This window comes from Manacus candei, unplaced genomic scaffold, assembly GCF_025592945.1.
Source record: "Manacus candei isolate 608988 ecotype Guabito, Panama unplaced genomic scaffold, ASM2559294v1 h1tg000057l, whole genome shotgun sequence".
NCBI lineage: Eukaryota > Metazoa > Chordata > Aves > Passeriformes > Pipridae > Manacus > Manacus candei.
In genome coordinates, this window is record NW_026138105.1 from 4,662,358 (window position 1) to 4,689,761 (window position 27,404).

Sequence of the window (27,404 nt, forward strand, 5' to 3'; positions counted from 1 at the left end):
ACTTGAGGGAAGACTGTTGTCTAATCATCTCAGGTCTGAGGAGAAGGGTTTTGGGGGTGTGATGGTGCTTTCTTAAAGCACCTCCACACCAAACCAAAGGAGTAACCCCCCCCTCTTCCAGGAAGGCCACTTACACATGAGACATTCACGTGAGAAGGGTCATAAACCACCAAAGACCCCCCAAAGCATCCCCTCAGCTCGTTCCTGAGGCCTTCCACCACCACACGATCCAAGGGAGGCAACAAATCCAGAGCCTGCCTCAAGACACTGCAAAGCTTCCCTCCCACCCCCAGGGGAGGTACCTGGAATCCCCTGAACAGATATTTATCCACTGGACTCTGTGTTTTGTGGGAACTTCACCAAGAAGACCAGAACAGCCAGACACACAGAACACCACCGGGTTCCATGGAGTGATGATCCATTTTCCATTGTAATCTTTCTCTGTCACTTCTTTTCTTCCCCCGAACTCCTTTTCCTATTTCCTTCTATCTCTCTTTCTCTGCCCCACGTTTCCCATTAAATAAAACCCGTGCTACTGACTTTGGCATCTGGTCTCGTTTTGTACCTTAATTCGGGCAGAGGCATTTCCAGTAATTTTAATAATCGTGTCAGCTCCAGGAAGGAATCGCGATTCTGGGCTCGGGTTTTAATAATTTTAATCATTTCTAATAATCGTAACACGTATCAATGAAAGAAACCTTGGTTGCGGCACCGCTTTCCGTCAGCAGGTGACACCAGCGAGTCATTAAAACCAAATGTGCCTCTTTTTCGGGGGGGGGGACGCGAGTCCCAACCAAAATCTGAGACTTGGCGTTACCCTCCAAGGGACCAGAAAAAACCACTCCGGATACACAGCGCTATTTCTAGTTCCCGCTTGTCGATCGTATTTTCTCCCCCTTTCAAGCCCCCTTTTATTGTTTAATTTAATTGGATAAAAAGGTTATATTTGTGTTTTCCGACCCTATATATCTGTATTCAGAATTTCTCACGCTCCGAGATCCGATATATATAATACAGTTGATACAAGGTTCTATTTAGAAATCAATTTCTATATAATTTAGGATTATTTTTCAATATATAGAAAAACGAGAAATGTTAGTATTTTATATTTTTTGCACGGCCCCTTCCCCCCATTGAACTTTCAGGCATTTTTGTGCTGTAACATCCCTTTTTTGGGAAGACTCCACATCAAGCCCCTTAATGTATCAAGCATATTATGAAGAGGTCAAGAACGACAACACAAAATAAATTAAAAACATCTGTAAAAGTTTCTTTCCACATACAAAATAACTTTTTTTTTCTGGGGGGGTGATTTTCTTTTTTTTTTTTATTTGACAGCCTGTAAAAAGATAAACCTTTCGCCAGAAATGATTTTACAAAGCTGTTTTTACAAGCAAAACCGGGAAAAACGGGGCAGCGCCACCCGCTCACTGCGCATGCGCAGGTTCCTTCCTGTAGTGCCGCCTTTTGACCAGCAGGAGACGCCAGAGAGTCATCGGTGTCACTGCGCATGTGCAGCTCTGTTGCCAGATTGCCCACACTTGGTGGGCATCAGTAAAGTAATTGCGCATGCCAATATTTACCATGTGTTTAGCTACTTCACTTTACGCAGTGCGCATGCATGTGTTCGTCGTTCTGTTGCCATTACTTCCCACGTTTTGCTGTTTCGTTTTTTGCAGTGCGCATAAGAGAGCTCGTCGCCTTGTTGACAGAACTTCCCATGTGTCTGGCTGCTTTATTTTAGGCATCGCGCATGCGCGACTTCGTCGCTGTGTTGCCATAACTTACCACGTGCTCGTCTGCTTCGGCTTTGGCAGTGCGCATGCGCGAGCCCCTCACCGTGTTACCAGAACTTCCCACGTGTTTTGCTGCTTCGTTTTAGGCAGTGCGCATGCGTTAGTTCGCCGCCATGTTGCCAAAACTTAGCACGTGCTCCACTGCTCCGTTTTTCTGGCCGCGCGCATGCGCGGCTGTCCCGGCCGCAGAACCGCTCTGTGCCCGCGCACGCGCAGTTCCCGCGCTCGCCGCCGGGCGGCGGCACCGGAACACCGATGACTCTCCGCTGCTGTTCCCTTCACATCCGTCACCTGCCCTCACGTTTGCCAGCTCTTTATCATTGAATTTAAACGTACAAAGCTGCAGTTTGTATTTTCAAACCCTAGAGATACACAGTAGGGATTTCCTATGATCTAAAATGTGTGTATGATACATAATGTACAAAGGATACAGGGTTGCATTTTGAAATTAATTTATACGTTAATTAACATTCATTTTCAATATATACAAAGACGAGAAGCTTTACAGTCTTTAATATTGTTTTTACGCCCTCCCATGAATTTTTGGGGCTGTAACCTTTCTTTTTTTGGGGGGGGAGGACGCCCCACGACCCTCCCTCCATCCCCCCCTCACCCGTTCCTGCACCGCGTCACCGCTCACCCGGTGACATCGGCGTGTCCCAAATGACATCACCCTCCCACGCCCCCTTTTCCCTTGGCCCCAAGCGAGGCACAGGATGAGTCAAACCGAACCTTGTTCCACAGACGCCCCCGGGGAGGCTGTGGTGGGCCCCGGGACTACAAATCCCGTGATGCCCCGCGCGCGGAGACGGCACCGAGGACTACAAATCCCGTGATGCCGCGCGCGCGGAGGGAGGTGGGGCCTGCCCCGCCTCGCGCCGCCGGTGCCTCCGCTCGGGGCCCGATTTAAATCCAGGCAGCGAAGGAAAATGGCGGCGCGGGGCTGAGGGTGGTGGGGACGGTGAGAGGGAGCCGGGCTTTGGCTCCTTTCCCAGGTGAGCGGGGCTTGGAGGGAGGCGGGGAGGGAGTAACGAGTGGAGGGAGGAGGGCTCTCGTTCGTGTTCCCCCCGCTCCCGGCGCCGGGGTGGCAGCGGGATGGCGGAGGGAGCGCTGCCCGCTGGCCGGGGAAGGGAGCGGCTCGGGTCTCGCCCTCGGGGGCGGCTCTTTGCTGCCTCTCGCCCCCCTCCTCCATACGGACGTGGCTCCCCGAGGGGAGCAGAGCGTAGGTGGGCTGTGTGTGAGGTGTGTTCCCAGCGCTGGGGAGGAGGGGATTCCCGGGCGGTGCGTGGCCGGCTGTACCTCGTTCATTGTAACTTTGGCGCCGGCTGAGTTGGGAAGGGGCATTCCCGGGGCGGTGTCGGGGGACAGGGCTGTGGGGCGAGGGCTCCCCGTGCCGCCGTGTGATGCGGGTCTGAGCCCGGTGATTTTGGGTGGAGGTTCCTCCTGTGGCACCGGGAGACTGGAGGTCGCTGTGGGTTTGCCTTTGGAATCGTCTCGCCCGCGGTTTCCCAGCCTGAGCACAGGGATGTGTGGGTGAAGCGCTCGGGCTGGAATGGCCCCTCCGCCATCCGTCGGGGTTTATCTGATGCCGAGACCTCGTTATCTCCCTTGTTATCATCCCGTAGCCTCGGTGAGTTTCAGAGGTGACTTCTTTTGTCTCCTTATCTCTGGTCATAAGGAAAGAGACGAGAAATACTGCAAATGAAAGGTTGATTTCCATGCTTCTCACCCATTTCTGCCTCGTAGCTCTAACGAAACTGTGTTATTGAGGGATGGAGATAAGATTTTTCTCTTTTTTTCCCCTCCCCCGAGGTCACATACCATTGTAGGTTTTAGTGACTCTGGGACATAAATGGGGTGAATACGAGTGGGGATGTTGTCTGAGGTTGACTTAATTCCCAGAATCCTCTTTGGTTCTAAAGTTGGTTCTGTTTGTGGTTTCTGCTCCTGCTCTTAAGCACAGCCAACTTTGCTTTTGGAAGAGAAGCTTCTCAGTTTGCCAGCTCATATTCAGACATCTCCTTCCTCTTTTAGATAAAAGTTAATAGAAAATACTGTGTTGGACTCTTATCTGGAATAACGGGACAAAACTACAGCAAATCTGGAAGTGTGAGGGTTGGTAATGTCTAGCTGTGTGGCATCTATAATATAGTTAAAATGGACACTTACAGTAAGCTTAAAATTTTGTCATCACTGTTGTAAAAATGAGTATTTTGTCATAAAATATTTCCAACTTTACAATGTGCTGCTACACGAGACAAAGTGGTGTGTTCTAAATATAAACACGAGATACCTTCATAGAAACAAATACAGTCTGAGTGAAAGCCCAAGCATAAAGACTTGGGTTTAGAGGAAACAGAAAAAAATTCGTGTTCTTTTGGTTTGGGGCTTTTTTTTTTATTTGTTTGCTGTGGTTTTGTTACCTTTTTTTTTTTTAAACTGGGTTGTGCATTATAACATACAGTAATTGTATTTACTGTATGGGCTGTTCAACTGACTGATGTTCAGAATTTCTTTCAGCTCTGTTACTACTACTGTATTTTGGTTTTTCAACTAATACCAGTGGATTTGATGGATTTGCTGCTGTGATGTGAAGGCTGGGGGATAGGGGAAGTGATAGCAGACAGAAGAAGCCCAGTATTCAGCCTCACTTTAAGTACCTTTCCTGATTCCAGTGTGCTGTTTCCAGACTGATTTTATTTGGCATGTGAGTTTTGGGCTTGTTAGTGGCTTTGGGTTTCTTTTGACTCTTCCTTTGTAGCCCTTGTTCATCCTGGCTTTGGATTTATTAACTGGGAAATTTGCATTGTCTAGTTATCAATTTTTTTTCCATAGTATCACTGAGACAAAATGCAGAGTAGGAAGGAGAAGCAAATCTGTTTTACAATGGAACCTTATCTTTTGATCGTTTTTTATTAATAATGGACAAGAAATCACAGTCAAAACCTTCAAGATTAATCTCTGTTACAGCTGCATAGAAAAAGAGGTGTGTGGTTTTATTTTTCGAGAACTCTGAGAAAGAAAAGGTGTCTTGATTATGTTTGTCTGCAAAATAAAGCCACTGGTAGCATGTAAAATGATATTGGACACTCCAGTCTGACACTGGAGGTTGCTTCAACTCTGCATTTAAATGAGCCTCCCTCGAAGAGGTGATCTTGAATGGCTGTGTGACACAGGATATTCTGCGTTTTATGTGCACAGAAGCTTTTTGAGTATTTAGAAATATCTTAAATATTCCCCTGACTTGTTATTATAATTAAAGAAATGGAGGAGTGAGGGAGGGCAGGAATAGTATTCTTTATGCCAGGGGTATGAGAGGGTAGTGAAAAATATGTAATGTGAATCCTGAGGCAGCATGCCTGTGGGGGGGGGTTGTTTGTTTTACCCCCTCTCCTCCCCAGCTAGACCTATTGATGTTTCTAAATGCAGTGTATTTGGGAAGAGGCAGTTGGGAAAGAATTTACCTGCTGCTGATTTAAGTCTGCTATGAAATATGTTTCCACTCACTCTCATCTTTGTATGCTACATTTAGTTGGAAGAAGGTACATCAGGTTGGTTTTCACCCCATATAAATGGGAGGTATACTTGAGATGGACCCTAATAATTTAATTGGTGACTTTTTTAATTGATAGTTACCAATAAAATTACTTTTTTGTAAAGTGAAACAAAATTACCTTGCCTTCAAACTTAATGCAATGAGGGATTCTTAGTCTTTTGTGTGCAGTGTGTGGCATTATTGGTGGTGAGGTTTTGTGGGTTTAGATGTAGATACACATTTTTCTTTTATGTTGTCCAGAGTCAGCCCTGTTTCTGACACTGTGAACAGGCAAGGAAAAGGTGGTTGCTTAAGAGACGTGAGAGGAAGAAGGTAAAGGGGCCACCATTGTTTTTACTGCTCATTTTGCTTAGATGCTGGAAAGTCAGGTTTGTTACTGTTACTTTGGGGTATGGTAAAAGTCATCTACTTCTGAGGTTGTGACTGCTTTTGCAACACTAGAACAGTGGAGGTGATAAGGTCAGATCTGCAGGTGTCTGTCTACCTTTGAGTAGAAAGCATTCTGTCTACTTTGAGTATTCCCTGACTTTGTCTGCTCTATGTGTGGGGAGGGTTGCTGCTTGGTTTTTTGTTTGGTTGGTGTTGGGGTTTGTTTTTTTTTTTACTTTGCTTTGCTTTTGGTGGTACACCCACATGCCCCACCTTTGTCACTTTTATCCTTAAATGTGAGCCTGTTCAGGTCAAGCATTCTTTGTTAGGTTATGGGTCATTGCCCTATTGGAAACTTGGTTTTAAAGGGTTGTTTTCCACCAGGTTAAATTCATTTTTGATGATTAGAACATGGGTAGTGTCTTGACTTGAAGTCTAAAACTATCACAGGTGCATTTAATGGATGAGATTGTTCTAGAAATCTAAAACCACTGTAAAAGTTCTCCAGAAAACACTGGTTAGGTCAGGGACAAGCAGTTTTTCACCAAGTTGTTGCACATGTGGCCAAACTACAGAGCAGTTCTGCCCTGACTTACCAGGTGCACCTGAAGATGGGGGGTGAGGGAGAAGGGAGAGGCTGCAGAACAATCAAAGTGCTGGATTGCTGGCTAAAATGAGCAGCACCTGCAGCAGCCTTGGCTAACCCAGCCTGGGACATTCTGTCACAAAGACTGAACCCTTCAGTGGCTCCACTGTTTCTGTGCATGTTGAGATGTGTCAGAGCCATGGAATGAGATAATCCAGTATCACAGGGACACCCAGGAGGCCTTTTAGGAGTGTATTTTCAAGGCAGGTTTGCATGTGTGGAATATTCTGCATGTGTCTGGTGAGTTATGATGATTTCTCCTCTTATCTGCTGTTCTAAAGACAAAAAATGTCATCAATATTATGTGTTTCTCTTGGGTAGTTGTGTTGTAGCCTGACACTTTGGGTTTTGGTGTGGTTGTATGGGTTTTTTATTTCCCTTGGCAATGGGAATAGAGCAAAAGGAAAAGGCAACGTTGCCTCTTATCTCCCTGGTCAGGATGCCATTAAATAAAGCTATTTAATGTGTGGATGAAACTTGCCCTTTGAATCTCCAAAGGGCTTCACGTGTTTTTTCCCCATTAACTTTTAGGTGAGGTGGAATAGAATGTGATACCCTTTGTGGATCCAGTGGCTTTCCCTTAATGAAAACAAATGGTAAAAATTAATCTTGCTGGAGTATTTTATCATTAGGCAGCACAAGCATGTCTTTGAACAACACTGCAAATAGAAAAGAATTAAGAATGGATGGTGCCCCCTTCAGCAAATACAGTTAGTTCTTAAATTGTTTCTAATGGGAATCCTTTCTAATGGAGTCTTCAACCTGAGTGTTACTATAGGTAGAAATATGTGCCAAAGAGCAGTTAGTGAATGTGGGAAAGGAAACTAAAATTATTCTTGGGGAAGCTACCCAGGCTAGAAAAAAGCAAGCCAAAATCTGTTGTCTAGAGACTATTTGCCAGTTGTCTTTGCTGAAGGAAACAATTGGCAGAGGTGGGGTTTGTCTGCCACTTCCAGTGTACCAGTGTAGAATAAAGCAGGTCAGTGTGTGTGTGTTCAAAACAAGTGTCTTAAGACTTTATTGAAGCTTACCTGATTAATTTAATTTTAAGCATTTCTTTCCAAATGCCAGTGTCTGTCTGGGTCATGTGCTCAACAGAACTGTAATGCAGTACCTCTCTCTTCCTAATGCAACTATAGCAAGGCTGTTAATTCTCATATTGCACTCTTTGGGAGGATCTTAGAACAGCCATTTATCTTTGTAGTTGGTCACAAGCTGGACAGGACTTCAGCTGTCACCATGCTGTGTCCAGGGAAGCACAGGCAGAGTTGTGTTGGTATGATGTGGTGCTGCATTAAATTGAGGTTTTCTTGGAGGTAGGAGGAGAGATGTGCTAAATGTCCTTCCTGCTCTATACTCATTAACAGGTAGTTTGGAATTTTAAAGGAAAAATACCTCTGTATTCCAGGTCATATAGTATGCTTTTATACACAATTTAAACACTAACAAATGCTTGTTGTCTTTGCCTAATGAAGAACAAGGGCAAGAACTTTAATTGAAAGAATCTGTCATAATGCTTAATGGGAAACTCTTTCAAGTGATTATTAGTGGTTTTTTCTTCACACTGGCAGCTTTTATGTGAAATAAGTTGGCTGTATGATAACATTAACACAACAGTTCCAGGTATTGCATTAAAATACAAACCCTGCTGTCCCTTTTAGGCTTTTGTAATACTAAGTCCTGACACATCAAGCTCCTGAGGAAGAGTTGGTGAAGATTTAAAAAATAACCCATCCCATACCCCTCTCCTTGGTTCTTTGAAAGTCTTGTCTTTCTAGAAATCTCAGCTTTCATAACTGTTGTGACAAACTTGAGAATTACTGCCTGTGAATATAACCTGCTGATAACTTTCCCTGGGTACAAGATGGCACAATATTGAAACCTGTTTGCAATGGGCTGCATGGTAAAATCCAGCAGACTGCTTCTTGTGCCATGGTTTCCTGAACTGCACAAAGTAGTATAAATATACATACTGGTTCCACAGGCACGATGCAAAGCTGGCTCACAGCACCAGCCACTGCAGAATTATTGTTCTGGTTCTCTTATGTGCTGTTTTGGGGACTTGATTCTTTTTACAAAAAGACATAAAAGAATAAGAGCATACCCTTGGAAGGGAATGTGAAGAATAGCTGAAGTGTTTCTGATACTTCCCTATGCCAAAGAGTGACTAAGCAATGGAAGCTTACAGCAGAGATTTGTGTTTTGGGTGGATTTTTTTCCATTTTACTCATCTGAGAGCCTTTGAATTCTTGTTTTTCTAAGTCTTAAGCAGACCTGTAACTACTCTGAGCTCTAGCTAGAGAACAAGATATGAAATGTAGCATAATAAAACTAAGCAGCTATTTCTACCTTATGTTGGAAACTTGAAGGAAACTATTTTACTATTTACTTTTTATCCAAATGTGTGAAATGTAACTTTAAAAATCTCATGAGGACAAAGATCTCTGGTGTACAGTTAAGGTGCCTTCTTGACTTGCACAAACAACAGTTCATTTTCATTTAGACATCTTATTGTTGTTCTTAAAAGACAAAAACTTAACTTATTGCTGTGGGTCTAGAAAGGAACCTTTCTAGACTGCATGGGTTTAATGTTTTTTAGTTCCCATTGCTCAAATATTGATGAGCTGAGTCATTTACATCTAGACAATGGTATGAAGTCAAATCCAACTTCCAGTGCTGATTCAGCATTAAGTATTTAGTTATAGAATCACTTATGAACCAACTTTGTTCAAATTCCATCAAACAGCTTCTGGTTAACTTTTAGGATTTCCAGGATTGTTCATGTGTCTTTCAAATCACTTCTTAGTTACCATCAATCTGAGGAAATTATTACTCTGGGAAGTGTTACAGCTGTGTGTGTGCATACAGTCAGGATGTGGAAATGCTGTATTGTTTTTTTGAAGCTTATGGAAGAAGTAGTAGTATAGTAAACGTTCAAAAATTAATTTCCCTTAAACAATGACTTTAAAAGTGTTTTCCATTCTTAGCAGCTTACATCTTAAGGAGATGACATGAAACAAAAATTTGCAACTTCTTCATTGCCAGTGACTTGGATAGAGCTTTCAGACCTCTTCTCTTATTTCTATCCCCATAAAGGCTGGGCTAGAGAGGTTAGATGGAACTAGGGAATTATGACTTGTTTTTGCACTTCCCTTTGTGCTCTGTTCATCTTTGCTGCAATGAACTAAAGCAGGCTTAGCAGCATCTTTTGTTGTATTATGCTCCTGGTTTTATCTTGTGTGTTCTCTTGGTTTTATCATTTTGATGTTCAGAGTGGAGATTCCTGGCTCAGTGGACAGCCCTCAGCACATGGCCTAACATTCTTAGGCAGTAATTGAGAGAAACTCCTCTTAATCAGAATTACAAGTATTTATCTAGTCACAGATTCATAGGCAGGTTCATCATAGAAAGGCAACAAAAGCAGGAGTACTTTATCTGCAAACTGTTCACTTGAATAAAATGGAACAAACCCAGCACCTCCTGTTAACCTCAAATGCCCATTTGATCTCCCCATAAAAGGCAGTGCACAGAAAACTGAACAGTGCACAGAAAACTGAACAAATAAAACCCCTCCACTGGGTGAAGAAGCTTTCAAAGACTCCTGTGTTACACTTGTCATGTTTGTGTTGGAACTCCTCATCCTTAGGTGCTGTGTATTCCAGGCTCATCAATCAGGCTGGGAGAGGGACAGATCCAGTGCTGCCAAACTTGCCAGGCTTGAACTGGCTGTGCTAGAGACCACAGGCAGGTAACAGGGATGAGGAGTGGGACTCAGTGCCATGGAAAATGAGTGCAAATTTGAGGAAGTGGGAGGAGAGCAGTCACTTGAGAGGAACAGAATTGTCATCCACTGTAATTTTTGTTCAAATGAACAGCAGCAAAGTAGTTTTATCCTCAGCTGCTTCATCTTCTCTTGCCCATCTGTCTGAACCTCAAGTGACCTCTACCAAGATTAACACACAGGATGATAATATTTCAGATTGGCCAAGCAATGCTTTTGGTCCACGAGCAAAGGTTTTTTTCCTTCCCCCTCATCCTAGTTCTGCTTTATATCAATGAAATTTTTGCCTTAAACTAAAGAGTCTGTCTAGGCAGAAGTGGAAGTTTGTTTGAGCAGTACATTTGAGAAAGCTTTTTAAAAATCTTTTAAAAGCAGTGGAAATTTCCAGGCTTCACAAAAGAAAAAGGAAAAAAAAAAGATTTTAAGTTCTGGTCTAATAACTGCTTTGCAAGAAGAGAAATATGAAAAGGAACCGCAGACATTCTGGATGTCAGCCTGCAAAATTTTCCACTATTTCCTTTAATAACATGCAGGCATGCTTATATTGCTGGAATTTCAGTTAGAAGTCCTGTTCTGACTGAGACTTCGAGCTATTTGGTGAGCAAATGCTTGCTGAAAATCAACTATTGATTATATTAATCTTGTCTCCAGTTTCCTGTTTTACAGTTTGTGTTAACTGTTCCTATTGCTACGTGATCACTCTGGGATGACAATCCATCTTTTCATCCTTCTGATAGTAATTCTGGGCCAACCTTTCCAACAAAGACTGTTTGCTGCTAAACTAGAAATGTTAATTGTTGTGCCTTTATATGTAAGGGAAGAAAGACATTAGGAAACACACCCTGTTCTAATAGTATTCTTTTGTAAAAACAGTTAACTTTAAAGCCTGTGTAATGGTTATTTTAAAAATCATTGTATCTTCAGATACAATGGTGAAAATCAAACTGAATGGTCTACAGGTTCAACCTCATTTGTCTACCTTGAAGCTCTTTTCTGTGTAAGTTCTTCTTGTTTACTAAAAAGCTCCCTGACCTTTCAGAGATCTAAAGAACTCTGTACTTGGAATGTGTCCTGTCTTTCTGTCACTACAAATATTTATTATTAACTTGGGCTGTTTTGGGTTAGGGCCTAAAGAATCCTTCATATATTGGGTTGAGATTTTTTTTTTTCTGGAATGCTGGGGTGGGAGCTAAGGGAGTGTATTGTGCAAAAAGCAAGCAACATCACAACTGATTGTCATCTTTCTAGTATTAACTGCAAATATAAATCCAGAACCCTTTAAATGCATTTTCATGGAATGCTGTCTGTCCAAGGCAGCACAGTCCACTCCCACAGTTCTTGAGCCAAGTCAGAGCTGTTGTGCTTCCTTTCTGTTCCCTCTCTCACTCTGCAGTCAGCAAACAGGTTTAAATGCAAAATCATCCATTGCCTCCCTCCTGCCAACAATGAAACCTGGACCCCAAAATCAAACTCCGCCCCCCAGACAGCTCCTGGTTGCACAAACAGCAGTGGTAGTGCAAGGAAATGGGTGGGGTGGGACTGGAGCAGCCAGAGTGGAAACAAAATGGAACTGGATGGAGTTCTGTAAGATTCTCTTTTTGAAACAAATGTGTTCTAGAAGAGAGGCTCAGATGGTCCCTGGGGGTTGGACAAATTCAGCCCCCTCTACCCACCTGTGGGAGGAAGAGTTGGATGAGATACTCATGATGTTACTCCTTACCTTTTGTATCTGCACTAAAAACATAATGTTACTGAAGTCAGGAGGGATTGAGTCGATCTATTGTGTGTTGTTCTGAAAACTGAGGTTGAGCAACATGAAAACATTTAAGGTGTATTTTTTTTTCTACTGTAGCACAAATGTACTGCTAAGCAGAATAACTTGCTGAAAAGGATAAGTACTGCAATCATTTTATTTTGGAGTAGAATCAATCCATTGAATGCCTCACTTCTGTAAAGATTCAGATCACCAATCCCATGCTATTGGGGTTAGGGGGAAGGATTTTTAACAGGACTGTAGAATACAAATATATTGGCTTTTGTTATGAAGAACTTCTTATTGCTTTTCTCCTATGGTGTTGTGATCAGTGGTGGTAAGAAACTTCCTGGTTTCTAGGTTGAGGACTAAGAACAGTCAAGATCTTTAATAGCTGTGGTAAGTGTTGAACCTGCAGAGCAGATTGACATAGTTGCCAGCACTGATAGACTCAGGGCTTAATATGGTAGTGTTACTTAAATTCTAGTTTTCACTTCCACAAGATCAAGGTTAAATTTTTTTGTCTGGAGATTTTTTTTTATTTTTTTAATTTTTTTTTATATGGAGAAAAACAAAAGGGGAGGGAAGGACGGTACAGAATGTATTTTGTGTACAGCTATTGTCTTACTATTACACCAAGAGTGCTTTTCATGTCTAGGTCTAGATAGTTTCCAAATTAACCTGTGCAGCTTGGCCAAAATAAACAACTGCATGCACAACTGAAGACAAATCATTGTAGTTTGTTTATTGTAGGGAAGGTATTGCTAAATATTCGATGTTTATATGAACACTTGTAGAAGAAGAATCTCTGAGTGCCAGTAACACAGATTTACAGGACACAGGGCAGTTTGGAATATAGCCATCTTACCTGGAATTCCACAGGTGATGGAAATGGGAAGAGTGACACATAACAGTAATGGACTTGTTGATAATTGTACTATAACAGAGTTGCAAAAAATAATTTGATTTTTGGGGGTGAGGGGGAGCTGGTTTGTCTGCTTAATATTGTCTGTGAAGTTTTTTTCTGTTTTCCATCTCCCTTTATGTTGCAGTTATGGATGCAGGAGCTCCCCAGGCAGTTTGCAGGGCAGGTACTGGACTGAGTTAACTGTGGACCAGACTCTTTAGACTGGAGTGTCCAAAAACCTTGTTTTAAGTGTATGACTTGTAAATGGAATTAACTCTTAGCTGACACACAGGTTTCACTGGTATGGAAGTTGAACAAATGTTTCCTGTTATGATAGGGCAAACTCTTGAAGTGAGCTGACTTCAGCAGAGGCAGAACAGTCCTAGCACTTGTTTCTGATTCAAATCCACAACTGTTTTACCTATAATAGGATCTCTTGAACATGAACACACTGTGAAATGTATGTGATTGGCCTTTTCTGCTAGTTTGAGGGTCTTGAAACTGCAGTTTAGTTTCAAAGTAAACTTTAATATGTGACTACTAGTTGCTATAATGAACTGTATAAATCTGTTCATTAATCTTTTGTTTTAAACAGAAATAGTTCTACTTAATGTTTCTGTTACCTAGCACTCTTCAATTCTGTTTCATTTTTATTGACATTTCAATAATGAGTCACCTTTTTCATCCTCTTTCAGAGCTCACAAGAACTAGTAGGACACTATGTAGAGAGAAACCCTTTAAGGCAACACTATTCCTCAGTGCCAACTTGGTTTGAAAGTTCTTTCAAGGTGATGAAGTTGCACATGCGAGACTGGGAATATTCTGGCATGGGAAAATAATCCATTGTACTTGCATTTTGCATGAAGGTTGACAGAGCAGGGCTCCAGAAACTTCATCTGTATTAGAGAATCTGGAAGAAGATAACTAAGAAGATAAGTTCAGGTGCTGTTGCAGGGTTTCCTCAGTAGGCTCACTTCCTTGGCTGAGGGCTCTTCTCTGCAGTAACACACTCAGTACCTCTAACTTGCAGTAGTACATTATTTTAGGGTGCTTTATTTCACACTATGTGGACTCGTGTGTATATATAGCCTCAGTCACTTGATATCATACACAGTGTCTACCACAGCACAAGATTTTTTTAAATAATTCTAAAAAAAAAAATAAAAAAATCCATTAACTTCCTCCTTTAACACTGAGCCACTGATAGGGAGTAGATGTACTTATTATGGATCTGTTGCACCAGATTGGCGGTGTCAGCTGAGGATGTACCACATTTGTGGTGGTGTTACTATGGCAACTGCCTTCTAAGAGCTGTCTCAAGGTCACTCATCAGTTGTAGCCTGGAGTGTTTGCTGCTTAAGCAAAATATCTACACCAAACAATTCCGGAAACCATCACCCTGCTTTGAAACAGCAACAATAGGGATGCAGAACAGTATTTTATTTTTGAGTCAAGGGAAAGGATATTCTCTTTAATTATCCTCTGTAATCATCCATTAGATATTTGAAGGCTCTTAGGAACATTGAGGGCTCTGTTTTAGTTCTGATGTAAGTCGTAAGTAATTTAGTCTCAATGATGTGAAAATTGTCATATTTAAAAGAAAAACAAAATATAGAACCCTTAGAAACTGAAGAACTCAAATTGAAATTGGTGGCCAAGCCTGAAGTTTTGGTGCAAAAATGACTGTTTGTGGTGATGAAAATTCAGGCAAGATGGTGAAAACCTACATTGTATTGAGAATTCAGACCTTCATATACTTAAGGGCTTTTTTTATGAGACATGCAGATGCATTCTGGCATCTAAATCCTTGTGTGTGTAGTCAGAGAATGTCAAATCCACTGAGCAGCATTTTCACTCTGATGCACAGTGATTCACAGCAAGGCTAGAGAAGGGGTGGCTCGTGAAGTTGCTCTTGTGTGTGAGGTTACAAGAGATTCTATTACACTGCATCCATAAGGCTGAACCCACTGGACTAAAACTGGGTTAGAATGACACTGAACAGTTACCTGACTGGTAAAAAGCCCCCGTGTTTTATGTGGCACTTTGTTTAGTTTTCCTTTTTGGATGTAAGCTCGCCTTTCTTCTTTCTTGTTCCACCATTTCATGGACTAAAATAACAGTAGGAGAGCAACAGAAACAACCATTTTGATATTATGGCTGACTACTTCTCAATTTCTTTTAGAAAAAGTGGTAAATTCTTATTTTGAGAACTTAATGTATTCAGAGAACAATCTAATCCCTCCTTTTGCTTTCTAGGCTAGGAGCTAGAAGGTTTTGTTGCTTCCTTTCAAATACATGTATTAACTGGTCTTCTCTCCCATCTGTTGTTTTTTTAACTTCTCTTTAGTTTGTAGGTTTGGAGATTATTATTTCCCAAGTGCATGTCTTTTATATCTCCACAAGTAGTTGTCCAAAGAGCCCAGGGAGCTCCATTCTTGGAGTACTGCTAGTACTCCACAAAGGTGATAGATGAGCTGATATTTTTGTTTCTAGATTAACAGGATATAGCTAAATGTAAGGAGTGAATGAAAACATGAGAGAAGGATATCAGGTTAGTAATCCAGTCATCTTTCACTCTCAGTATAACAAGCCTAGACCTTAGGTAAGAAGGTGGAATCAGGTTGTACATTTAAACTGTTGGTAAAAGGGAGTTAGGACAAATCTCTGCTTTATTAAGGGTGATCTGTAAGAGGCATTAGTGATAAATGTGTCGTTCTCACTAAAGTGAGCAGTCAATTCAAATTTCAACACACATTATGAGCTGCTGTGTATCCACATAACAAGAGAAGAACAGTTGTCATCAGTGCCACTTAACAGATGTTTGCAGGACATTTCCATGGGATGTGATGTAGTGATATATAAAAGCACTGCCTTGTCTACAAAAAAAGTCCTACCCAGGCAACTACAAATTGCATGTGGTGAAGTATTTACTGAGAGATGATTTAAGCCACAGAGCTGGTATCTTCATTATTTACTAGAGACTGTGGTTATAGTCTGAGGTACAGGCTGATCACCCAAAGCTCTCTGTGCAGTCCCCCACAGTGTTGCTGCCTTGAACTGGGCTGGGAGCCTGTGCTGACTTCCAGGCTAAGTTCATCCAGGTGGTAAAGGAAGTTCTCACTGAATGTGACATCTTTGCTACACTGCAGGTAAAAGGTAACTTCAAAGCTACTTAAGGCACGTTCATGCAAATTTTATTAAAATAAGTTCTTGTAGAGCAGATGTTACTATCTGCTTAACCACAAAATCAGATTTGTATTTCACTTTATGTGCACTCATATGGTTTTCCAAGAGCAAACAGGCTAGACTTGTGGGTCACCCTTACACCTGTGTTTTTCAGGGTATTTTACAGTATATTACTTAAGAACTGTCCAAGAGTTCATGAGAGAAACAGTCTGATATTCTACAGCTGTTACAGATTTCTTGAGGATGCTGCTAGTTGATATCTTTTAACAAGAGCAGGTCAGCTAAGATCCTAGACAGTGGCAGTGTTTTATTCCAACATATATGCACTGGCTATAGCCAAAATAGACTCAAGCTTAGGTACACTAATTGCCTTAGCAGCTTCAAAGGTTATTTTTTCTTTGCAGTAGCAAGGCTGGTTCCACTTTCTAATGTAATATTTTGAACAAAAGGTTGGATACTTTTGTGTAGTCATATTTGCTGCCCTGAAAGTTTTGAGTCTTGATATTTAGTAATTCTAATTCAGTCTGGTCTTGTTTTTTTTTTTTTTTCTGAAATAGTAAACTTGCAAAACTCTCAGGCTTTTTTTCCTCCCCAAATAGAGTTAGCAAGGCACTTCACCGCAGATTGATTCATTTAGAAAATATTTTCATGCACTGTTATTGTTAAAAACAAACAAACAAAAAAAGGCCTGTATGTGAAACGGAATGTTTCTCTTCTAGACTTACACTGGCTCCATAGCATCAACAATGGAAAAAAATAAGTAACTAACAGTCCTCCAGAGACTTGAGCTCTATCAGCCAGGGCTGTTGGTTAGTGTAAAACAAAAACAAAACCCCACCCACAAAAGCAAACAGCTGAAAAGGGGCTTAACTTGCCTAATTTATTAAGGTAGCATTTTTGGCCTATTCATGCTAAATTAAAGGTCCCACCTCCGAGGCAGGGATTTCAGAAACTGCTCTGACTTTTCTCTGGATGCTTACATAGGAAGTCCTCGTGCACTTCAGTATTACTTTCAAGAATGTGAGGCAGAGTGGAGCAGAACTAAACACTTCCTGAAGTTCTAATTCAAGATTCGCCACCAGCACAGAATCCCAGAGTGGTTCAGGTTGGAAGGGACCACTCTGGGGCATCTGGATTAACCTCCCTGCTCAAGCAGGATCATCCTAAAGCACATGGCACAGGATGGTGTCCAGGCACTTCTTGAATATCTCTCCAGTGAGGGAGATAATCACTTAGTTTATAGCTGGTATTTCATAGCTGGAGGAATTTCCATTAAGATTTGCTAAATGAGACAATGTGGTAGACACGTTTTGCAGAACAGATGAAGCAGCTTTTAACACTGGAACTATGTTAACTCTTCTGAAAGGATACAGCTTGTTAGGTACAGCTCAGCCAAAATAACAAGTTTTCCAGGAAAGTTGTATCACTGGTATCTTTTTTTTGAAGCAAGTCTGGTAAAAGCCTAAGGTATAAAGGTTTTTACCCACATTTCCAATCAACTTAAGTGTCTTCATTGGCAGCTCTCTTAGTAGTTCTTTCCTCATTCTAAGTGCAAGAGGAATTTCTCAACAAAGGCTGCTGGAACTTGGCATTATCTTGAATCTGCTTCACTCCACAAAGTCCCAGATTGTATCTCTAGAGAAACAGAAGGACAAAGCACAGATCAAGAGTCAGATAAAAGAAAGAACATTAAGTTGCTTTCATAACTTTAGATAAGCAGAAAACAGAGCTTCTAGAATTAAGATATTTTGGTGATTTTCCACTTGGGATAATTTATCTTGGGTTTGGTGCCATATATCCAGATGTAACTAAATTGGCTCCAGGCAAAGTTTACCACAACACTTTTCTATTGCTCTGGGTAAAAAGCTATTACTGTCATCTTGGAAACATTAAGTTCTGTATTACTGATGTCAGAATTGGCAGAAGTTAGTTTAATCCTCTCAGAGAAATTAAGTTATTGCCTACATGCAACAAAATGACACGGAGAGGGCCACTAATTCACTGGTTTGCTAGCAGTCAGCTGAAAAGGTTTCAGGATCTCCATGGTATACAAATGTCCTGATGTCTGCTAGTGCTGAGGCTGTCTCTAGAAAAAACAGGTAGTTCTTATCCCCGAGACTTCTTGCAAGAGTTCTGCCCTCCAAACCAGATAGTTCCCTATTCATGTAAACTCTGCTTTCCCAGTAAGTCAGTCATGGGGTTGTTGGCTGGATCTTGTGCAATGCTTTAAGATGTATCTTCAGCCAGCTCTTAAAGCAGTATCCCAAATATCACCATTGAAAAAAGACATGCTAAAGGAATTGTTGCCTTAGTGTCAAACTACAGGGATGTGAAGATTGTTCCTCTGTGAGCTGGAGCAGAATGGGAGTCCAGAATTTTTTTTTAATTTTGGAATGAAACAAACTTATGAAGTACACCATGACTATGAAGAAATAGTGAGCAATTAATTACTACTTTCTAAAGCAACCTGTAAACCTTAATTTGGTATACTGGGACAATGGGAGATTGCATTAGTTGGCTGGGTCTAAGAAACTTTATTGGAACTATTTGTTGGGCTAAATTTTTTTTGAAATATATAAATAAATTTCTATACCGGAATAACTTCCTATCTGCTCCTAACCCTTTCTCACATATTAAGTTACTGCTAATGAGAAGGCTAATGACTGAAGATAAAAATAGAGCATGTTGAACTTGACATGAACCTTAATATCTTTTCCAGCTTCTACGAGGATTGTGTTGTGAATTGTGCATTGTTTAGTTGCTTTCTCGCTGATTAAAAGCACTGAAATAAAGCGTGTTGTGAAATAAAGTTGCTGCCCTTGCTTTGTTTACAGTTTGGATATTTATCTAAGTGTTACTTTACCAATGTGATGCAAAGTTAAAGCTTGGAGATGGGATTCCTAAGTCTTATTAAGACTTGTTTTTCCTGAAGGCAAAAGATGTTGCTGAAGACATAAGACAACTCAAATGTATTTATTGTCAAAGCCTCAAACTCATTTTGTTTACTTGGGCTTTGGATAAAGCCAGGGTGGCACATCAGATATTTCATTATAGAGTTTGTTACTGGGACCTTACAGAAGTTCTTTGAGCTTGGTCTTGCATATCTCTTTATCCTGCTTATTGTAAATTCTTTTATTGACTTAAGTGGTAAGTTTGCTAAATACTTCATAGAAATAAGATTGATCTTGACTGAAACAATTCTGCAAAGCATAATGCACTCTTAAAGAGAAAACTAATACTTCTTGTTCTGGGAGCAGGTCCTAACATGTCTTGATTACCTCTGATATTTTATTCTTGTCCTCCAGAAATGTAGATTTGGTAGCTAATAATTACACTGAGGGTGGTCATTGAAGAAGAAACTGGTGATTTAAGAGAACTTTCTGTTCAGAGTGAGTGACTCTGTATCCCTAGCACTTGATTTAGGAGATTTGTCCTTTTTTCAGTGATGCTTTTGTCTTTATCCTGGTGTTTTACTTAGGGGAGAAGAGGGCACTCTGTAACTAATATCGTTGTCCCACTCAGTAAAATAAAAAGTAAATCTGAATTAAATCTTCTGGCAAAATAACAGACCAGTGCTAAGTAATGTTTTGCAAAGAAAAATTAGAAAACTGAAGATACCCCATCATTATACAGTCATGTTATGCCTTCCTCTTGAAGATAAGTATTTCTGGTATGTGCAGTATCAAAAAGAGTATAATGGACTTCATGTTTCTCTGTATTTTTAATGAGAAACAGAATTTCCAGCAGTGCTCTCTCATCTTTTTTTTTTCTTCTTTTTTTGGCCTGACAGTACAAGGCGGATCTTTACAAAACCACAAGTGTCATGGAAAATCAACAGGAAGAAAGTGTTTTCCTCTGCAGTCATTTCGTGTGTTCTCCTTATTATCAGATGGCAGGGTTAAAAATAAAAAACTGACACTTTCACAGAGCGTGGGGCTTAACTACAGAACTGAGGGCCACAGAATATTGCAGCAGTATTCATTTTCATGGGTTCAAAAGGGAAAAACTTACACAGAAGAGAAATCCAGCCACTAGGAAACTCATTCCTTTTGGACCAGGAAATTCCTGAACTATAGATTGTGAAGTTTGACAGTGTGCTAAAATACATTCATATGCTTTTTTTCTTCCTAGGCATTCCTATGGGCTTCTGTTGGAGAGAACACTGTGCTAGGTAAGTCTCCTGTCAGGACTGCTTTGTTTCCTCTGGATCCATTCTCATAAACCCTTGATGTGTAGGGGGTTAGGAAAAGGGAGAAAAATAATTTCAATTAGCTTAGAAAAATAAAGGTATTTTTTTATGCTCTATATTAATATGGGATGTAGTTTGCTGTCTTCCACCTCCCTTAAACTTGAGGGAATGCATGGTAGGACCTGACCTTGATATGTGTCATGGTATGTAATGCTGTCAGGCTTTTGGGGAATACTTGGACCATTTAAAGATGTTCCTCTAAAAGTCATGGGATGGAATGGTAGCATCCTTCTGTGTTTATATCTGCCTTTGTTTTTGTCATTCTCTCTACCACTGATCCCAGAGTTTTCTTTTTCCTGAAGTCAGTGATGATGTGAATGCTTTGCTCAGAACAGTTCTTCTGAAGGAATGGTGATGAAGTCTGGTTTCTTGGCCCCAGCTGTTCTGGGCCCTGTGCAGATACAATGCTGTTCACTGATGGGTATTGTTTGTTTGAGGGTCTGTCATAACTTCTAGGGTAACCAATTTAGCTTCAAGTAGATTGATATGTCAGCTCTGTACCTGTTGCTGGAGTGCAGCAAAACTGGAAACCTGTCTGGACATTCCATTCAGTGGGGTTTTGCTCTCAAGAAAGGAATATTGTTTTACAAACTCCTTCAGAATAACCTGAATTCAGATCAATCTCTGTGCTCTGCAGTTTAGCAGGTGCCCTGAAATAGAATTCAGGTGAGCTGGCTTGGTTAGAATAAGGTAAGGTTAAAGCAAACTGAAGAAAATGAAAGGAGACGGTGGAAGAAAAACCTTTGGAGAATGATCTCTTCAAAGGACAGAAAAGATTGTCTTTTGTTTCCAATATCTGTGCTCATTAAAACACTGCAGTTCCTAAGCCATGATTTGCAGACAGATGACACACTGAGGTAAATAGTGTGTGGTGGACAGGAGGGATAAATAACTTCTGCTCTTGACTGGATGGAGACACTTGTCTGAGCATATTGTCTGTCATAAACCTACCTCCAATGGGAAAAACAGCTGAGTCACAGCATTTTTATTCTGTAAGGGGGTTAATGATATCAGACTTAAGTTTTGTAAGCTTTTTCTTGTGTTTCCCCCCATGGTGTGCCACGATTATCCTGTAATTGTTTGTACACCATTATTTGTAGTCATCATCTATATGAGAATCTAACTGAGCTGAAAGCTCAGGTGCAGGGAAGGTTTTGTAGCTTTTTGAACTTCCAGTGGACTGTTAAGTACACTAAAAATTCTTCCTGGACTTTGAAAAGAAAAGCCATACCATGCCTAGAGACAAGTATTAGTAGCTCTTCTCCTAATAATTTTGGCAGGGCCCAAGAATATAAAATTCTGACTGTGGTGTGCCTCAGCATAACTTCCCACAGTGCTGAGGTGTGATGTGCTGTGGGAGAAGGTCATTCCCTGGACAAATGCTGTGTAAGAAAACACACTGCATCAGTGACCCTCTCTAGCTGATCTTGTCCAGCTGTATGACATAAATGCATGACTGGTGCTAATCAGTTAATTACTATGTTGGATTTGCTTATCAGATGCAAATATGACAACTTCCCAGTGCAGAAGTGTGGTTGAATACTAACTTTAAAGCTTAGCATCAGGCTAAACTGAATTAAACTGCAGAATGTCCTGGAAGTCCAGTAAAACAGAATTGTTTAAGTCATGGTGGATGCATCTTGGATGTCTCATTGGCAGACAAATGCTCAAATAATGGCTCCCCAGCTCAGGGTTTTATTGAATGTGAGATACAATTCAGTTGGTCTACTCTTGTATGGGAACTACAGATAAAATGCATGTAAGAAAGTAATAATAATAAAAAAAAAATCAACAGCTCTGTCCTGGCATTTCCATCAGTACACTATGTAAAAATGCATAAAATTTGCTTCCTGATGATGTGAAACTACCCAACTGCTTAGCCATTCATCTACAAACAAGGAAGTGACTGGACCTGAAACAAAACATTACCAATGGTTTTGGCACTTGAAGGGGAAGGATATGATCCCTTCTGGTTTTGGCAGTCATTGACCTCTTGTACTGACTTCTAGAATGGCTGCAAATCTTCCTAAAAGTACTTGGAATATCTATGCTAATGTTGGTAGTGTCAGTTTGGGAAGTTCTGCAGATAAACATTAGTGTTTGAGAAGTGCCATTTGTATAAAAACTTTTGTGAGTAAAACTGATTTTGTGCCTGCTGCAGGAATCCGAGGGAGCTTACTGTGAGATTTGTTGAAAAATTACTTTTTAATGAAAGATACTGCTTCTTTAATAGGACATTAGAAAAACTAGAAGCATAAAGTTTTAAGCAGTGGAAATTCCTTGTAAAGAATAGAAAAGTTTTTGAGGAAAAAAAAAAAAGAAAAATCCAGAGGGCACCGACAGCCTTATTCAAAAGCATGCTGGTTTTTTTCTCATAAATGGGGAGAAAAAAGATCCTGGGTGGTAGGAATTAATGTTGTGGTCAAGAATACGTAATTTTTTGTCCAGTAATGATGGGAGTGTTAATGGATGTGTGCAAAATCTAAAGAGTACATGAGATTAATAAAACATACCTGCTTAAATCACAACCCAAAAGAATGTGGTAATACATCTTAATTTTAAGACAAAGTAGGATCAACTGTGAGGTGCTCTCTTGTCTTAGTGGCCCATTGTTATAATGGTACCAGTTTATCACTGGGCTGCAGCTCATAATTCTCTGATGACAATGTTTTACTGGAAATCATGGAGAAATTACACATCAGTGGAAACACCGTGAGGAAAGTTAGTGCTGGTTGATTGAGGTTTTGTTCAGTCAAGTTTTGAAGGTATTTTAGGATAGAGATTCCATAGGCTGTCTGACAGTGGATCCTCTGTTCACTTTCTACTTAAAACCTGAATTTTAACTTATTGCAGGCAGTAGAATTTGCCTATTGCCCTTTTGTTGTAGGGCTCAGAGGAAACCCTGGGACTCTGCAGTCTATAATATTTCTTTAGGTGGAATTTTTCTGTTTTGTGTAGCATTGAACAAAGCTACTAACCTTTGGGGGTTTTTTTTATTCCTCCATTTTGCTTAATTTTACAATAACTGACCCCTTAGATGTAAGATTTCATTCAACCAGTGATGTGCAAAATACTGTTCCAGCTTTAGTTTGCACAGTACAGTTTAGCAGATGCTCTGTGTTACAACCATTGGTACCCAGTGAAAGGGCAGTGTTTGAAATATAACCAGACAAGCTGACTGTGCTGTGGAGAGATGAATTGATGGAATTGGGGATTACAAAAAGTTTGAATGGCAAGCATTTTTGTTGAGCTAAATGAGCACCTCTTGCAGCCAAATGAGGTGTACCTGCATACACTCAAACTTAATCAGATTTTAATTACAGCATTAAGCTAGAAACATATTTCCATATTTCAAGGTCAGATTTCGTTTTAGAAATGTCACCTTTGTATTAAGCAGCTGTATTTATTCCTTACAATTAAATAAATTATATATAAGCACTAATATTATGCGTGGAAAACTTAAACTATTTTGATTTCCTTTCTTCAGTGCCTTTTTTGTTTTTAATCTCAGATCTTGCACTCTCAAATCTGAGAGTCTAGTGATGCCAGACTCCTAAACTTCATTAACAGGCCTTTAATTATTATGAGATCATAGCATGCCAAGATTAATTTTAAAATCAAAGAGTGTGTTTTTTCAATAAACTTAAAAAATAATCTATTTTAGTAGCCTGATGAAAAATGAGACTAAGTAGGATTCTCAAAAACATTCTAAGATACCAGGCATTTAACTCCCACTGATGGTTTGTGTGAGTCTGAACAGACTCACACACTATGGAACCCTGTTATGGAGAGCTGCCTTCTCCCCACAGCACTCAAACACTTCTTCAGAATATGAACCTACCTTTTAAAAAGTGTAAGTGTATCCAGAGCTTTGATTAAAATGAGTTGGTTTAGTGTAAGTTGATATATTTGCTGACATTAATTCTGTAACTTGGTTCTTGTGCAAACCCCTGAATAAATGTTCATAAGTGCTGCATCTGCTGACTAGCAAAATGTGCCTAGGGCAAGTCAATGTGATTTATGGAGAGTATTTCTTTCCTGCTCCTGGGCCCCTCCTTACTGATGGGTGCAAATATTTCCAACTGTTAAATCAGTGATTTAAATGCCAGTTTAAAGTCTGCTCTAAAACAATATCCTTAATCAGAAGTTGGTATCTGTCATAAGCAAGGCAGTGTTATGTCAGTGTTGTTCATTCTCCGTTGGGAAAAACCTTTGTGTCCTAATTTGGATTTCACAGAAATTCCCTCTGTTGGTCAAAGGCCAGCTTAGGATGCAGGCCCTTGACAGACATCAGATCTCCATTTATGACATGATTATCTGTTACTGGGTGGTAAAGAAAGTGGTTGTACAAGTAGAGCACTGCACAGGTGACATAACAGACATAGATAAGCCTATAGTAGCCTTTTCTGTGAACTGATGGGTGCCAGTCCCACACAGTGCAATAAGCAGTTAAACAGCAATCTGCTTAATTAAATATGTGCAGCAAGGGTTAAGAAGTGTTGAGAGTTGGAGCTGACAATACTATTTTGAAGTTTTTTAAGTGACCTCACACCCTTAGTGTTTTCGGTGTGACTTTATCTATGTCTTTAAAAAGCTTCTGGAAAAAAAATAGTATAATTCACCCTAAGGAAATTTCAGCTGGAATCCCACAGAGCCCATCAACACCCCCTTGGGGCCCTGGACAGGGCCTGGACAGGACCTACTCCAAGGGCAGGTCACTGGAGGGGCAGGAGCGAGGGCTTTGAGCGCTCTTGGCTGAGCCTCTGGCTGCGCTCTCCAGTGGGATCCCCAGTCAGGAGGCACCGAGGGATGGCCTTTGCTAAGCCCTTGATCCCACTGCTGCCTCATGCTTTGTGGGTGCTGTGTATGGGTGGGGCAGCATAACCTAGAAAAATGTCCCTGAAAAATGCCAGGCTCTTGAGCTGCTTTGGAGCTGGCAGGTTTCTAGAGGAGCTGCTCTCGGGCTTTGTAATGCGGTGATAAAGCGTGTTCTGTCCTGTCAGCACTGCAGCAGCACAGCTACCTTGGTCAAATAAAATACTTGAGGATCTTGGCAAGCATTTAAAACAAAACTGAGCGTGTTCAAATACTTTCAATAAGGCAGTTACTGTCTGTGCAGGGATCTTCATTGGAGCAGCAAGATGGAGTTCAGCTTGTTCAGACATTTAATCCGTTTCTCTTTTAAAGCTTTAACTCCTTGGGCTGAATAAAAGGTTACACTTTGTTCAGCTGAATTCTCCACTCTGTTTTTAATTGCCTGAACCAATTTTATACGAGTTTTCCACAAAAAGCAGTTCTGAGGGGTGTGTCAGAAACAGTCATTAAAAAATGAGAACAAGCTGCTGTGATGGAAAATGTGATGCATCCTTAACCACAGATGTAGTTGGGCCTGCATAGGTAATGATATGCTGTAGTGCATTTTTCTATTTCAGGCAAAGATGCCCACCCAAAAACAGCAAGGTTCTTTTCTTTTAAGAGCACCATTTTGTCAAAATTAACTTTCATTCAGTAGATCACCCTAACTTCAGCCTAGTATGAAACATCTGTTGCAATGTTGGGTGTATCAAGGCTGTTTTATTAAAGATGAAGTATATTAAATCGAGGGTGAGTGTGTATCCCCAGATGTCCTTGTGGAAAGGTCTGTTGGTGTATGGTTTTAAATGTTTTTCAGCAGTAGATTCCTTCCACCCTGCCCCTGCTGTGGTACTCCAGATTGCAGAATCTTCCTACACACAAAAAGCAAAAGTAATGCTCTCTGTTTGGTGTGGGTCTTATTTTCATGACCTGGGAGCTTTAACAGTGTCTGGGAAGGGAAGAAACTACATGTGTTTCACCTCATGCATAATGCAAATGTGGCATGTTTTTGAAGTAACTTTTAAAATACCTTTACATCTCTTAAAATATCTTTAAACGTTACAGGTGAACATGGCTAATTTCTAATTGGTTTTGTAGGCTAGGTATAGTCTTCAGAAACTGGTAGTGTTCTGTAAGGAGCTGGAATGCTTTCCTGAAATGCCTTTTTCTTAAATGGCTTCCGAATAGGACACAGTGTAGGTCGGGTGGAGCCTCACAGTCTCGGTAGGACTGAGACATGCTGTTAATTCAAGGGCAGTCTCTTACCAGCTTCATGAACTGCATAATAAAACATACCTAGTGAAAAAAAAAAGGTACATTTTCAAGTAGTTATTCATGCAGTTTAGTAAAGGGTCCTCAGAATTAGTGATTTTTTTGCAGGTTTGCTGGTGCATCATTGTGAATCTTTTGCTTGGAACGGTGATTATACAGACTCAGGCTTTAATTATCATGTTATTTATGTAGTAATGTAGTAAAAAAAATTCGAAATATTATTCAGGTTTTGTCATTGGTATATTTTTGGAGACAGTGTTAGAAATTGCTCGTGTGGTCTTCCCATCCCCCAGCTTTTGAGCTCAGAGGAGTCTAGTTTGCTTGCAGCTGCAGTAGTAGGCATCTTTCTTTCAGGAAGTGACCTTGGCTTGTATTAATCAAATTCAGAACACACAGAAAAGCTTCTTGGTAACATGCTGACTTGATGTAAAATTTTATAGCATCCATTTTCTTTTAAAATGAGGCCATCTTATAAAAAGGGAATTTATTTATGATCTCTCAATTTAGAAGAATTTCTCTAAAATGACATGGTATTTAGAGAAGGTAAAACAGCAAAACCAAGCTGCTCTTTTTACTGAGAGGAAAATACTGAGAGCTTTTTATATATGTAATTAAATCTTAAACTGCTGTTGGCAGAACTGTATTTTAACCTAGCTAAAGTGTGAAAATAGACCAGTTTCGTTGGTGTCTTTCCATTTTTGAACTAGAGTAGAAAAGCTTGGTAGTAGGGCATGAACTCAATCAGCTAAGATTCTCATGATGTCTTCAACTTTCTGACTTGATATATTTTAATCACTCCCTGCATCTTCTGTTAGCAGCTCTCAAGGCATTAAACTTAACCTCATAGTAGCTGCATTAAGCTGCTGTGCCTATTTGCATAGATTAAGAAAGGAATCTACCTGTGTCTGTTCAAGAAATCACTGTTTGCCTTGCCCAACAGCTGGAAGTTGTTTTTTCTTTGACTGCTCTTAAATGGAGTGGCTGACGATTCCTGAAGCAGGTTTTAAGAGGTTTTGCATCATAGTGCCTAAAACT

General features: G+C 40.5%; 1 protein-coding gene across 2 annotated transcripts in view; it reads left to right on the forward strand.

Annotated features, from left to right (window-relative positions):
* The first annotated feature begins 2,676 nt into the window (after positions 1–2,676).
* Positions 2,677–27,404, forward strand: part of NCOA3 (nuclear receptor coactivator 3) — a 70,891-nt gene continuing 46,163 nt past the window's right edge. The window contains exons 1-2 of one of the 2 annotated variants that reach the window (XM_051802719.1): positions 2,677–2,791; positions 20,126–20,165. The gene's annotated coding sequence lies outside the window, so the exon portion shown is untranslated. The remainder of the gene's footprint in view (positions 2,792–20,125; positions 20,166–27,404) is intronic. The other variant, XM_051802718.1, reaches the window with a different exon arrangement.